A 12,097-nucleotide genomic window follows, 5' to 3' on the forward strand; every position below is an offset into this window, starting at 1 on the left:
TTCTTTGCCAACCCATTCTACTGCCTGAGGTCCAAACTACACCATATACATGGGATTTTACTATTTCTTACAATTATAAATAAATTTTGCTTTCTGACAAGTTTTGTATTTTGGTTTTGAGATCACCATTATTGGAGGCACTGCAAAACTTGGGAAACAAATGTAAAAACCTGAACAGAACCAAAATAATCCTACCCCCAGCAGGATGGCCATGAGCACTCACAAGATTGCTTAAATGAAGGGCAGCTTAGGTGGTGCAGTGAACAGAGCACCAGCCCTGAAGTCAGAAGGACCTGAGTTCAAATCTGACTTAACACTTCCCTGCTGTGGGATCCTGGACAAGTCACTTAACCCCAATTGCCTCAGGGAAAAAAATAAAAAGATTAGATGAGTAAGGAGGCACCATCCTCAGATAGTCTCATAAAGTTGGAAACCCAGAGGCTGACCTCTATCCATACTCTCGGGAGACCCTCCAACTTACCAGCCATTCCCACCTGCCCTACAGACCCACCCTTCAAGATTCCTGGGCCTGGTCCCCACAGCACTGCAGGGGAATCTTCTAAAATGTGCTATTTCCCCAAACTAGGCAAGTTTCTGGGGAGCAGTCATTGCCTTGCCTATTTGTATATCCCAAACCCAGCACAGAAAAGCCAGTCAGGGAATGTTTATCAAGCACTTGCCAGAGCCCAGTATAGTGCTAAGTCTCTGGGGGTAGAAAGACAAAAAACAGTCCCTGCCCTCAGAGCACTAACAATCTCATGGGGAAAAATAACATTCAAACAAGATCTTTGGTACTGTTGAGCCATTTCAGCAGTGCCCCCTCTTGTGACAGCATTTGAGGTTTTCTGGACAAGTATGCTAAAGGAATTTGCCATTTTCTTCTCCAGCTCATTTTACAGATGAGGAAACTGAGGCAGATAGGGTGAAGTGACCTGTCCAGAGTCATACAGTAAGTGTGTAAACTCAGAGAGATGAGCCTTCTGATACCAGGTCTGTCATTCTACCTCCTGAGCCACTTATAGCTGCCCAAACAAGTTATAAACTGGATAAAATGTACATAATCCACAGAGGAAAGAGCCCTAGAAGGTAGCCAGCAGAAGGGTGTGATGGAGAATGCCAAAGAAATACAAAGACAAAACAAAGAAAATACAAAAACAGCAGGAAGAGGAGACAGCCCGGCTCGGGTCCCCCTTCGGAGCTTAGGGCTGCAAAGGGCAGTGGGTACTGACCTGAGCACCAAGAAAGACTTGATGTGATATGATGATGGGATTCTTTCATGGCAGCATTTTCACTTATTTTGTCAAGAACTAGGTTTCTCATAGAAACAGGGGTTGGAACCGCTGGCCAGGCCACAAAAGCCTGGCTTCTTTGAACACTAATCTCTCACTCCCGAGGGCTCAAAGCCCCAGGCTTCCATGCAGGTCCATTGGTCAACTTCATACACTTTGCTCACAAAAGTGCTAAAAGGCCTCTTCTCTCACTCAAAAGACTGCAGATTAAAAAAAAAAAAAAAAAAAAAAAAAAAAAACTTGACTACAAACCTGAAAGCCAGAGAAATGAGAAAGGGAGACCCATCACGAGCAAAAATTTAGTCAAGATAAGATGACCTCAAGTTTCCCATGTTGCTTAGGGCTGCTTGGGCCATGTTGGGTCAAACCACCCTACCCACTTCACTAGGCCCCAGCAGCCTCATTCCCTCACATCACAGCACGGGAGAACAGAACTTGGTGATGGTGAGCCAGGGCTGTCAAGAAGCCAAATTATGCTTAATGTCTTGTTTAAGGCAGCAGGGAAGTCCTCTGAGGAAGGTTTCCATTCAGAATGGCTACATTTTTCAATGTTTCAATGCTTCAGTAGTTCAGAAAACTTAGTGATGCTGAAGTGATCAATATTTCTTGCAGTCATCCAAACAGCTGAGGTGTTTTTGGTAAAGCTCTGAGATTTCAATGTGCAGGGAGCTCTCCAATGAGAAAAGACCTCCTGCAACTGAACTCCAGTTAAAAAGCTCGAAGAGAGTCTCTACAGCACTAAAAACTGAGGAAATTCGCCTGTGGTCACATGGCACACATGGACACATGTGTGTCAAACGAGACTTGAACCCAAATTCTGAGTCAGGACAACTTTCTACTTGCACTTTATTGTATAAGAATGGAACTCTATTCTGTTCCTAACCACATCGAGAAATATTTTCCTAAGGAGATCCATCTGGAGTTCCAAGTTAAGATCTGCCAGAAACATCTTCCCCAGCAATGGAAGCAAGATCTTCCTGCCTGGTGATGCCTGGGTAGAAGCACAAACCAATGAGACCTAATCAAAAGCATTCATAACCTGGTTCCTCTCTATATAGGAGGGGGGACAAATCACAACCTCCTTAATTCCCAGTTGCCTGGAGGGATTAGAACGGCTCTCTCCAAGGTCCGCCTGATGAGAGTCAGGAAATGACTACACCTACGTATAAGGATATATTCTTCATTCTTATAAAAACGGCACTGGAGAATTTGGGAGAGTGGGAACGGGAAATGTAACCGTTCTAAAGATGGGAAGGACGGTGGACAAGGAAATTCCCAACATTGAGCAGGGAAAGAAACAGAGTTCCTGTGGCTGCCTGAACATGCACCGGGGATGCCTATACAAGCTGGAGATACATAACTCAAGAATTGCCTGTATATTAAAGGGCCCAACTTGGAACCCAGAGATGACTGAGAGTACAATAAGTAAGAAACATCTACAGAAATGTGTTCTCTAAGAATAAAATCCACATCCTCAATAAGCTTACACTAACCTTATTATCTTCTACACAATTTTCTTATGGGGCGATGAACATTTTCCTTAGAAAAATCATAAATGGCTTCTGAGCTACCCTGCCCCCCCATCCCACTGCTATTTTTGAACCCTCTCCTCCCCCCAAAAAAGTTGTCATGGCAACGAAAGTACCAGTCACCAAGTTTTATAACCACATCCGCCAGTCCTTGGCGTGCTAAGGGCATGTGCCAACTTTGTTGTCTGTAGGGCATTTTTGGCCACGCTACACAGCAAGCTATAATCAAGGCAGAAACCAGTCTATTCGTATAGCACTAGTCTCAACATAAATATTCATTAAATGGGAAAACCTATGGTGATGCAATGTTGAGACTGCAAATTTAAACACAAGAGTCAGGAAATGCAAAAATTACCACCACAACCAGAGCCTTCAATCATCCACACTCTAAAGAGGCAGAGGCATACTTAATGCTGTAACCTTAGGTTGGACAAAAAGAGACTGAAATACTCTTAATAGGGGAGACTGATAACACTGCCATCCCCTTTTTAAACGGAAAAATCTGAATCTAAATATCAGCTTTCGAAGTTCATCCAACAATTTATTAAGCTATTATGTACAAGGCCATGTGTTAAGGGGTGATGGGGGGGGAAAAAAAGTCTTGTGCTCCTAATGGCCCTCTGAAGGGCCCCAATCCTAAAGCCCAAAGTGATCACTGCCCTCGACTTCTTGAGATCACTTTGTATTAAATTAATGCACCTATACATCTACTGTATTTCCTCAAAGCTTCCCCTCTTCATCTCCTCCCACAGACAGACTTGTCCCCCCAAGTCTCCAGGGAAGACTTTGCTTTAATCTTTGTATCCCCCCTCAGGCCTAGCACACTATATATGAGATCGGATGTTCATTGAACTGATTTAGATGCTTAAACAACCAAAAAGAAAACTTCCAAATTCTCAAGTTATTTCTGAAATAGACCTGGCCTGGAACTCCTTAAGCTCCTGAGGCAAGGGCCAACCCAGAGAAGACCTTCATAAATGCTGGTGAAACTGAACTTCATTCCATACTGGAACCCAAGGCCTAGGCCACCCATTCCAGCAGCCCTTATTCTATCCACCCTCCCTACCTTCCTTTTTCTTTCTCTTTTTCTTTCTTTCTTTCTTTCTTTCTTTCTTTCTTTCTTTCTTCTTTTTTTTTTTTTTAAATTTCTAAGGAAGCTCTCTAAGGGTACTTTAAACATCCACATAGTACTAGCTTCAGATGGATTCTGCTAGAACTAGACAGACCCAGGCCACCTAGTGAGCACCAGTGTTCTAGGTGGCCCTTAGAAGAAGTTCCTTCATAGCAGAGTAAACTGGAGAACAGCTTATACAGGGAACCATATAAAGGAAAGTAGCCCAAAACCTCAAGAAGCTCAATCAATGCAACGCTCAATGAAGATTCCAACCGATGGCACCACCTCAAGGCACAGGAGCCACGGCCTCTGGAGTGCTTTGGCTTGAGAATGCTCACTGGTTATGAGGGTTTTGTTTTTCTTTTTTAAAAAAAATGAGAGAAGGAGTTGGGGAAAAATGGAGAGCTGCCAACAGTGTTGTCAAAGGAAAAAGGGAAACACAGAAGAGGGTCGCTGAAGCATTTTTTAAAGGCACAGAACAGAACAAAACACAGACAAAGAGGACAGCTTTGAAAGTGATGTCACATCCCTTATGTACATTTTTTTTTAATCAAATTGTACCTAACAAAGATTCATGGGCTCATATATTATCTTCTGCTGTTCAACTTTGTATATGGTATGGGGTTTTTGTTCAGCTTTTCAAAAAAAATATTTTTTAACGAGTCCCTTGAAGACAAAAGGCTCTTGAGCTTTGTCTTCCTAGTGCCCACTCCACTCTTAGACACAGAAGAAGCAGGAGACCCAATCAGTGGCTGCTTGACCCAAAACTTTAGGGCCAACTTTGTACTCTTTTCACATACTCAAAACTACCAAGGCACCCCAGGAATCTCTATCACCCCAAGCTATCAGTGTCTTCTGCAAAAGGCACAACCAAAGCAAGCTTTGCAGAATACACCTCCATCCCCAAACTCGGCCCTTTCTAGAGCCAAAGCTAAAGCAAATTCCAGAGTCAATGTTTTCTAGACACACAAACCTACCTCCCTAACAGCCTGAAATCCTAGCATCCTAGAACTCTAGAACTAGAACCCTCTTTGATCACCAATATGCAAATACAGATCCAGTTTTCAACACAAACTAGCCTTTCCTCTTGATTGATTCTAGAGCCAGCATCTAAATCAGGAGCAACACTGTACCCCAAATTCCTATCAGAGCAAGTGAACTCACATCTCTTCCCCTCCACTAGCTTTTTGCCTGGCCCACACTGAAAAAACCAGGTAGAGACCCAAAAGACAAGCCCAAACAATGCTCTCCCCAGAAGAGAAGGGCAAAGCTAGAAATGGCTCAATGTGCCTCTTGTATGGTCACAGGTATTTTAAGGCGGGGAATCTCAAAAGCGAAGTTTGCCCTATATTGGAAGTTAAACAAAATCACCCAACTCCTCTGACAGACATCCTATTTCATCCCTTCCCCCAGAGCTCTTTTCAGGATGTCCCCTCCCCCCAACCTCCTGTATATGGAGCAGGCCCCTCCCTCAGGACAATTTCAGCTCACCATCCTGAGTCACCCTAGCCGTCCAAGGCAGGGCTCCTTCACCTTTTCTGGGTCCCAAACTCCTACCTCAGTCTGGTGAACACGATGGACCTCATCTCAAAGAATGTTTTAAAATGCTTAAGATGAGATTAAAAGAAAAACCAATTACATTGAAATACAGTTTATCAAAACATTAACCAAACAAGTTCAGGCCCCCAGGTTAAGGGCCTCCGGATTTAGTACGATACCCTGATAAGTGACGAGGAAAGACTACCAGGCCCAGAAAGTGCTCTCCCCAAGGTCAGGTGGTAACAGAGCTGGGATTTGACTCCAGATGTCCCGATTTCAAATCCAATAATCTGATGTTACAGTTGGAGATACCCAGTAGCAATCACTTAGTCCAATGTAGCAGGAGCACACCTATACCCCCCAAAAAGGCCACTTCTAGGGTACTTTCAACCTGATGTCAAAAGATCAGCAAAATCTATTTGACACCTCAAGTTTCTAAGCAAATACCAAGGCTACTCTCTGCTGGAGGTGGGGAGCAGAGGGGAAGGGAAGACCATCTACCAGATGGACAAAACTTAAGTTATAAAAACACCACGTTGTCTCCTTGAACCAAAAAAAGAAAGAAACTGACTTAATTCCCTCCTCACTCTCATGAGTCAATAGAGCAACTAAAGACCAGATTTCTAACATTTCGCTCAAGTTACTGATAGAACAAAGAAGGCCTGAGGGAGATATGAAAGCTCCAGAAGCACCATTAGTCCAGAAGGTAAAACAGTAAAGATCATGGATGCTCAGTTATGGGAAGGAAGAAAAGCAGAGCAGAGTCTCAGAATATATGCCTGTGTCACACTGGACTGCCTCAAGTCCCACCAAGAAAAGTGGTGATTTTAGCCTGGACAGTAGAGGGGTGAGCCGTCAATGGAGACTAGGTCTGTGCAAGGAAGCTGGGGACAAGAAAGGAGCTCTCAGGGGAAACTCTGGGTTTGGGTTTTCACCTGGCCACTATTTCTCTCAAATGGCTCCCTGAAATCTTTTCCCACGGAAAGGAGGGTCCAGAATCAGAAAGCCCTTCCCATGTCTGAGGAACACAACTGTATCATGGAGAAAGTTTATGGTGACAAGGGGGAGCCCAACCTCAGGCTCCTCTCCCCCCCAAAGTGGCAGACTGCTGCTTAAGAAGGTTCTGGTTCTGTCCAAGCACAGAAAAAAATTAATGTTTTGTCAAGGTTTTCCTCAGTGGAAGTTAGGGTTTTCTCTCTGCCGTCAGTCACCAAGTCTGGGTGCTCCTAACCATGAACTTCCCCATCCCCCATCACCTCTGAATTCCCACAATGTGCAGGGATTGCAGGTGTCTCTAAGAGTCAACATTTGCCAGATAGACACAGGGTCTCCAAGTTTCATCCAACTAGAAAAAGTAGGCAGTCAAGGCCAACATCACCTTAAAATGTTTTCATGATTCCCTCTACATCCGGCCATATTTAATGTTAAGTTAATGGAACCTTTCCTAAAAAGTCCAAAAGAAGGGACATCCGGCTTACCAAAAAAAAAAAATCACCAAAAGCTCAAGGCCCTCTCCTTGGTATGGAGCCCACATAGCAGGTGCCCCCCAAACTCTGCCAAAGGTCAGACTGGTCAACACCCATTCATTGGCTGATGAAGGAGCGGGCGCTTCCAGTCTCACCATGCCCTCTCTAGGTCTCAATGCCGCAGTGAGAAAGGAAGGGCTTGACCTCTGTTTCTTACATTCTCGTAACTCCAGGTTTCATCAAAATACCATTTTTACAGCCACCTGCAGCCCCACATTCCAGAATCACGAGAGGAGACGCTGGGAAACACACAAAGCAAGTTTGAAGACAGGTTATGCTCTGATTATTGATTACACTGGAACACAAAGCCCAGTTTAAAGGCATTGCTTCTAGGGACAAGTAATTGATGAAATGTCCAACTCAAGGGCCCACCAAAAAACACCTGCCTCATAAAAACGACTCGGCCCTTGGAATACCTGACAGCCAAGGAGATCTCAGGAATTCCAAAGGGAACTTTCAAAACACTAGGAAATCTCCGACCCATAGCAAACATGAGGCTCCACAAACCTGGCCTCCAGTCTTGACTTTGCCTCCTCTGGGACCCACACAAGCCCTGCTACTTCTCTACATCTCACCTGTAAAATGGGAGAACCACTGACAGTGTCTGTGAGGGTGCTACAAACCAAAAGGCATGTTCCTTCTCCCTCTCGGAGGTCAACAAATGTGGAAGTTTCCCCCTCAATATAAACACCCATAATCCCTGGCAGATTTCTGATTGTGATAAATTAAGCTCTGATTGTTTGGAAGCTCTGGACTTTTCACACAACCTCCACACCTATCACTTGTGCAAAACATTCTCCTGAGTAATGGTGGCTCTTAGTATCACTGTGGCTGTGGGAAAACTACTTTTAATAGTTATGGGACTGTACCTCATATCTGTCTTCCCCAAAGCACCGAGGAGACAACCAAATATTTGTCAACTAACTAGAGAGCTGTCCTCATCTCAGCAGAGTTAAACATTAATAAAAATTAATAGTTCCCATGTTCCAAGCACAGGAGAAGCCGATTAAAAAATAAGTCAGACACGTCCTGCCTTCAGGTAGCTTACCTTCTACCAGGAGGCCACACCTCGATGGTCCTCCCGCTAATCGCCATTAAGGAGGCACCTCGCCTGCACCTGGCAAGGATCACGCTGCACCACGAGTCATCAGACAAACCATTGTTACTCAGCAGCAACAAGAGGTACAGGAATAGCTCAAATTCCGTGGGGAAAGATGAGCCGAACACCATAATGTTCCCCATCCTCCTTCTATCCCATGTGAAATCTAGAAGATCCAGGAACCAAATGCCTTCAATGCTGGGCATGTGACAACAACACTTAGCAAAGCCTCCAGTCATAAAACTGGGGGGGAGAAAAATGTTTCTCATCTAAATGCTTTATTTTAATTCCAAGACATACACCAACCAGCACAACCTAAATCCAGTTCAGCTGCTAGCATGCAATTGGTACATTAGATCCAGGTCCATTTTTAGAGGTGCACAAAGCCCAACTAAAAAGAGAGAGGCAAAGGCAGTGTTTGGGCCTAGTCTACGCCCCGACGCACCAACGACGGCCAGAGATGTCATTTTCTAAACTCAAAGGCAAGAGAGTTACCTTCAGTAGAGCCCTCCCCCTCCCCAAAGAGCTACCTTGGACTAGTTAACTCTTGTCTAAACATCCTCAGCTTTCTTCAACCTTTCAGACCGATTCACAACACAAAAATCCAAACACAGAATTCAAAAGTTATATAAAAAACTCAGCATTGGATTCCTGTTACTAACGAATTTCTCAAGCCTTTCTAAATATTTGACTTTCAAGAGAAATGCACTTCCACTTTAAAACAGGCCCTTTCATCTCTGGTTATGCAAATTTTTTCTGTTTGTTTAACAAACCCATACCCCTAGCTAGTGTTTAATCAGGTCTTGATTTAACATCACTAGCCCTGGGATGGGCATTGCCAAGTCTGAAAGAGTCTCAGATAATGAGCTCATTAACAGGAACTAATTGGGCCAATGCTGAAATATGTATCAATATGTCTAAGAAAATGAGTTGAAGATGGGGGGAGAAGGGGAGAGTTCATTTAAAAGCCCCAAAGGTTTAAGTCTGCTCCAAGACCAAGGTCTAGAAATAGCACATGCTCTCTGTACAGGAAAGCTTTTGTGCTGCTAGGTGAAAGTAAGCGCTCTGCAGATGGAGAAAGGAAAACCGCGAGGTGCCCATGTTGTCACCTGTCCACCCCCTTCCCCATGAGACACCACAGGAGATGCGAGGCGGTGAAGCCTGATGGAAACCCGCAAAGAAGGGAAAACAAAACTTCCAACCGCTGGAAGGCCCCCGGTCAAGTCACTGAACAACCCTCACTTTCCTCATCTGTATGATGGAGATAATAATAATTATTAATACTACAACCGCCACTTCATCTCGATTTTGGAACCAAATGAGACAATATCCATCGGCAAAGAGCTTATCAAAGCTTACAGTGTAAATAGCAATAGCCATGATAAATACAGCAGGCAGCCCTTCGCCCAAATGGAACAGAGCACGCTCCTCTATGTATGTGTACATACACAGACACACACACACACAAATAAATATGTCCCTTTATGGGCAAATAATGCCCGATGGGCAGCGCGCCACATCATGAGCAATTCCACTGTCTGCTGGAAATACCAATTTTTCCATTTTAAAAGCTCATTTCACCTCTCAGAAACAAACAAAAACTTTTCTTTTTTTGTAAAGGAGGGGTCACAATCCCCTAAGGCTTTAGGCCATGTTCCAGTGTGCAGAACTTTTCTCAGAAGTTAAAATGTAGATATTTTAAGTACTCTTTACACAGGTCTGTGTCATATACACGTATGTGTATGTGTGTATATATGTATATATACGTATACATACATATATATACATATACACACACATATATATTTAATATAGACTAAGAGCCCTAAAATATTTATCCTAAAGCAAAGTACTGATACGCTTCTTCGTCAGAGGATTCTGGGATTTGGGGGCTAGGACTATCAATAATAAAAGATGCGTTGCCCTTTGGCTGACACCCACGTGCACGCGCGCTTGCACGCAGGGTGTGCGCACAAGTAGTGCGTGCACACGCTCGGCTCTCTGAAATGGAAGCCGGGCTGGGTGACTGAAGAGAGGGGCTGGTGAGCAGCTCTGCCCCAGCATTGTGATCACCTGAACCACTTTCCGGCAGTTCCAAGTGAGTTTCAGACACCTCTGGGCGATTGCTTAACAGGCAAACCTTATTAAATACCATTTAAGTCCTTTTCTCTTTACTTAGCCATTGTTGACTTAATTTTTTTGGCCCGGCTAATGGACCACAAAAGGAGTTAGATAAGCACTTCAAAAGTCTCAAAAGAGAATAAAGAATGGCCTCCTTCTGCCAAATTCACACATTATCTCCCTCCTCAAAAGGAGAAAAGTTATAAATGGTCTGTTGAAACTGCTAATTTTGTATTCAATGAATAACCAGAGATTAGCTGCGAGTGGAGGGAACCATTCCTGACGCCCCACACGAGTCCTCCTTGCTCCAAATGCTAAAGAGAAACATCAGAAATGTTCAGGGGCTCCTGGAGAAAAGGGGGGGGCTGGAAAAAACCAAATCTTTGCTTAAAAAGTCTGCAGTGAGAGTGTGAGTGAGAGCTCAGGCAGGGCCGGAAAGGAGGGGGCTGGGGCACTTTTAAGGCGAGTGTAGAAGGATTTTGGAACAGTCACCGAGGCAGGCTCATCGGATGAAAGCTTATATAATTAAAGACCATAATTACAACGTGATTAAAAACTGTGCAAGAGTCTTCAAAAGTGTTCCCAGTCCCAGAAAGCGAACGAGCCCTGGGTTTCCCTCCTGGGCCCCCCACAGGGCGCTGTCACCCTCCGGCCAGGTGCAGGGGCACTGCTGGGGGAGGGGGCGCTGCCCCAACCTGGCAGCGGCTGGAGCATTAGTAGCAACGCTGCTCCGGACCCCGTCCTTTAGGATCGCAAGGCTCGGGCAGGAGCGAGGAGACCGGGCGGAATTCGCAGGGACTGGATGGCCCTGCCGCCCCCCCCCCCCCCCCCCCGCCGCCCCCCGCTCACAGACACTCCCCAGTCCCGGGGAGGGAAAGGGTGAACCTGGCCGAGTAAACAACCTGGGGCGGCCGGGCCAGGCCTTCAAAGGGCCGGGGCCGCTTGTTTTTTTAATCCCTCCCTATCAGACTGGCAGAGGAATGCAGACACCTTTTCATTTGGGAGGAGGGGGGCCGGGCAGTCCCGGCTCACCTCCGTCTCCCACAAGTTTCTGGCAGGATGGAAGGAAGGTCCCCGTCCTCCTCCGTGGCTACGGGGAGGAATCCGTCCCGAGCCCGGAGCCCGCTGACTCCGAAACCTGCCGCCTCTCCCTCCGACGCTCCGGGCTCCCCGGGCTCCGGCCGGGGCTGCAGCGGAGTCGGGGGCCGGGCTGCAGGGACTGCCCGGGATTCCCCCCAACCTTCCCGGAGCCCCGAGGGAAGGGAAGCGGTCTCGGGGCCAAGGGGGCTCCCGCGCCCCGGCCCCGGGGGGGCTGCCCGGCGCCCCCCGCCCACGTGCGGAGCGCGGAGGTCCGGGCCGGCCACAGGTGGTCGGAGGCTCCCGGGCCTCCGCGGCCTCGCCGGCCCCGCGCGGGGACCCAGCGAGGGAGGCGAGCGCGGGGCGGGCCGCTGCCTACCTGCACGATCTCTCCCTCGGCGCTGAGCGTGGCCCCGGCCCGGGAGAAGCGGCCCGTGAGGCCCGTGGTGTAGGTGGTGTAGTCGCCGCTGGGGCTCGACTCGAACAGCACCACCTCCACGAACGCCGTCTCCTTGGCCCGCGCGGCGCCGGGGCCCGAGGCCGCCAGCAGCAGCCCGAGCAGCAGCGGCAGCGGCCGCACCGCGCCCCGGGCCCCGGCCCCGCCGCCCGGCAGGCCGCCCGGGGGCCGCGGGGGCGGCCGGGCCCGGGGGCGGCGGCGGCGGCGCGGCCTCATGGTCGGGCGGCGGCGGGAGGGCGCGGAGGGCGGCAGCGGCGGCCGGGCATAGTCGCGGGGCGGAGGCGGAGCGGCGGGCGGAGCGGCGGCGGCGCGGGGCCGGGGCGGGAGGGCCGGCCGGTCACTGCAG

At 47.6% G+C, this 12,097-nt stretch overlaps 1 protein-coding gene across 2 annotated transcripts in view; it reads right to left on the bottom strand.

Annotated features, from left to right (window-relative positions):
• ZNRF3 (zinc and ring finger 3) overlaps positions 1 to 11,879 on the bottom strand; it is a 168,906-nt gene extending 157,027 nt beyond the window's left edge. The window contains exon 1 of one of the 2 annotated variants that reach the window (XM_074294952.1): positions 11,674 to 11,806. The gene's annotated coding sequence lies outside the window, so the exon portion shown is untranslated. Of the gene's footprint in view, positions 1 to 11,673 lie in introns of both variants that reach the window. The other variant, XM_074294960.1, reaches the window with a different exon arrangement.
• Between the last annotated feature and the right edge of the window lie 218 nt (positions 11,880 to 12,097).

This window comes from Sminthopsis crassicaudata, chromosome 1, assembly GCF_048593235.1.
Source record: "Sminthopsis crassicaudata isolate SCR6 chromosome 1, ASM4859323v1, whole genome shotgun sequence".
Classification (NCBI taxonomy): Eukaryota; Metazoa; Chordata; class Mammalia; order Dasyuromorphia; family Dasyuridae; genus Sminthopsis; species Sminthopsis crassicaudata.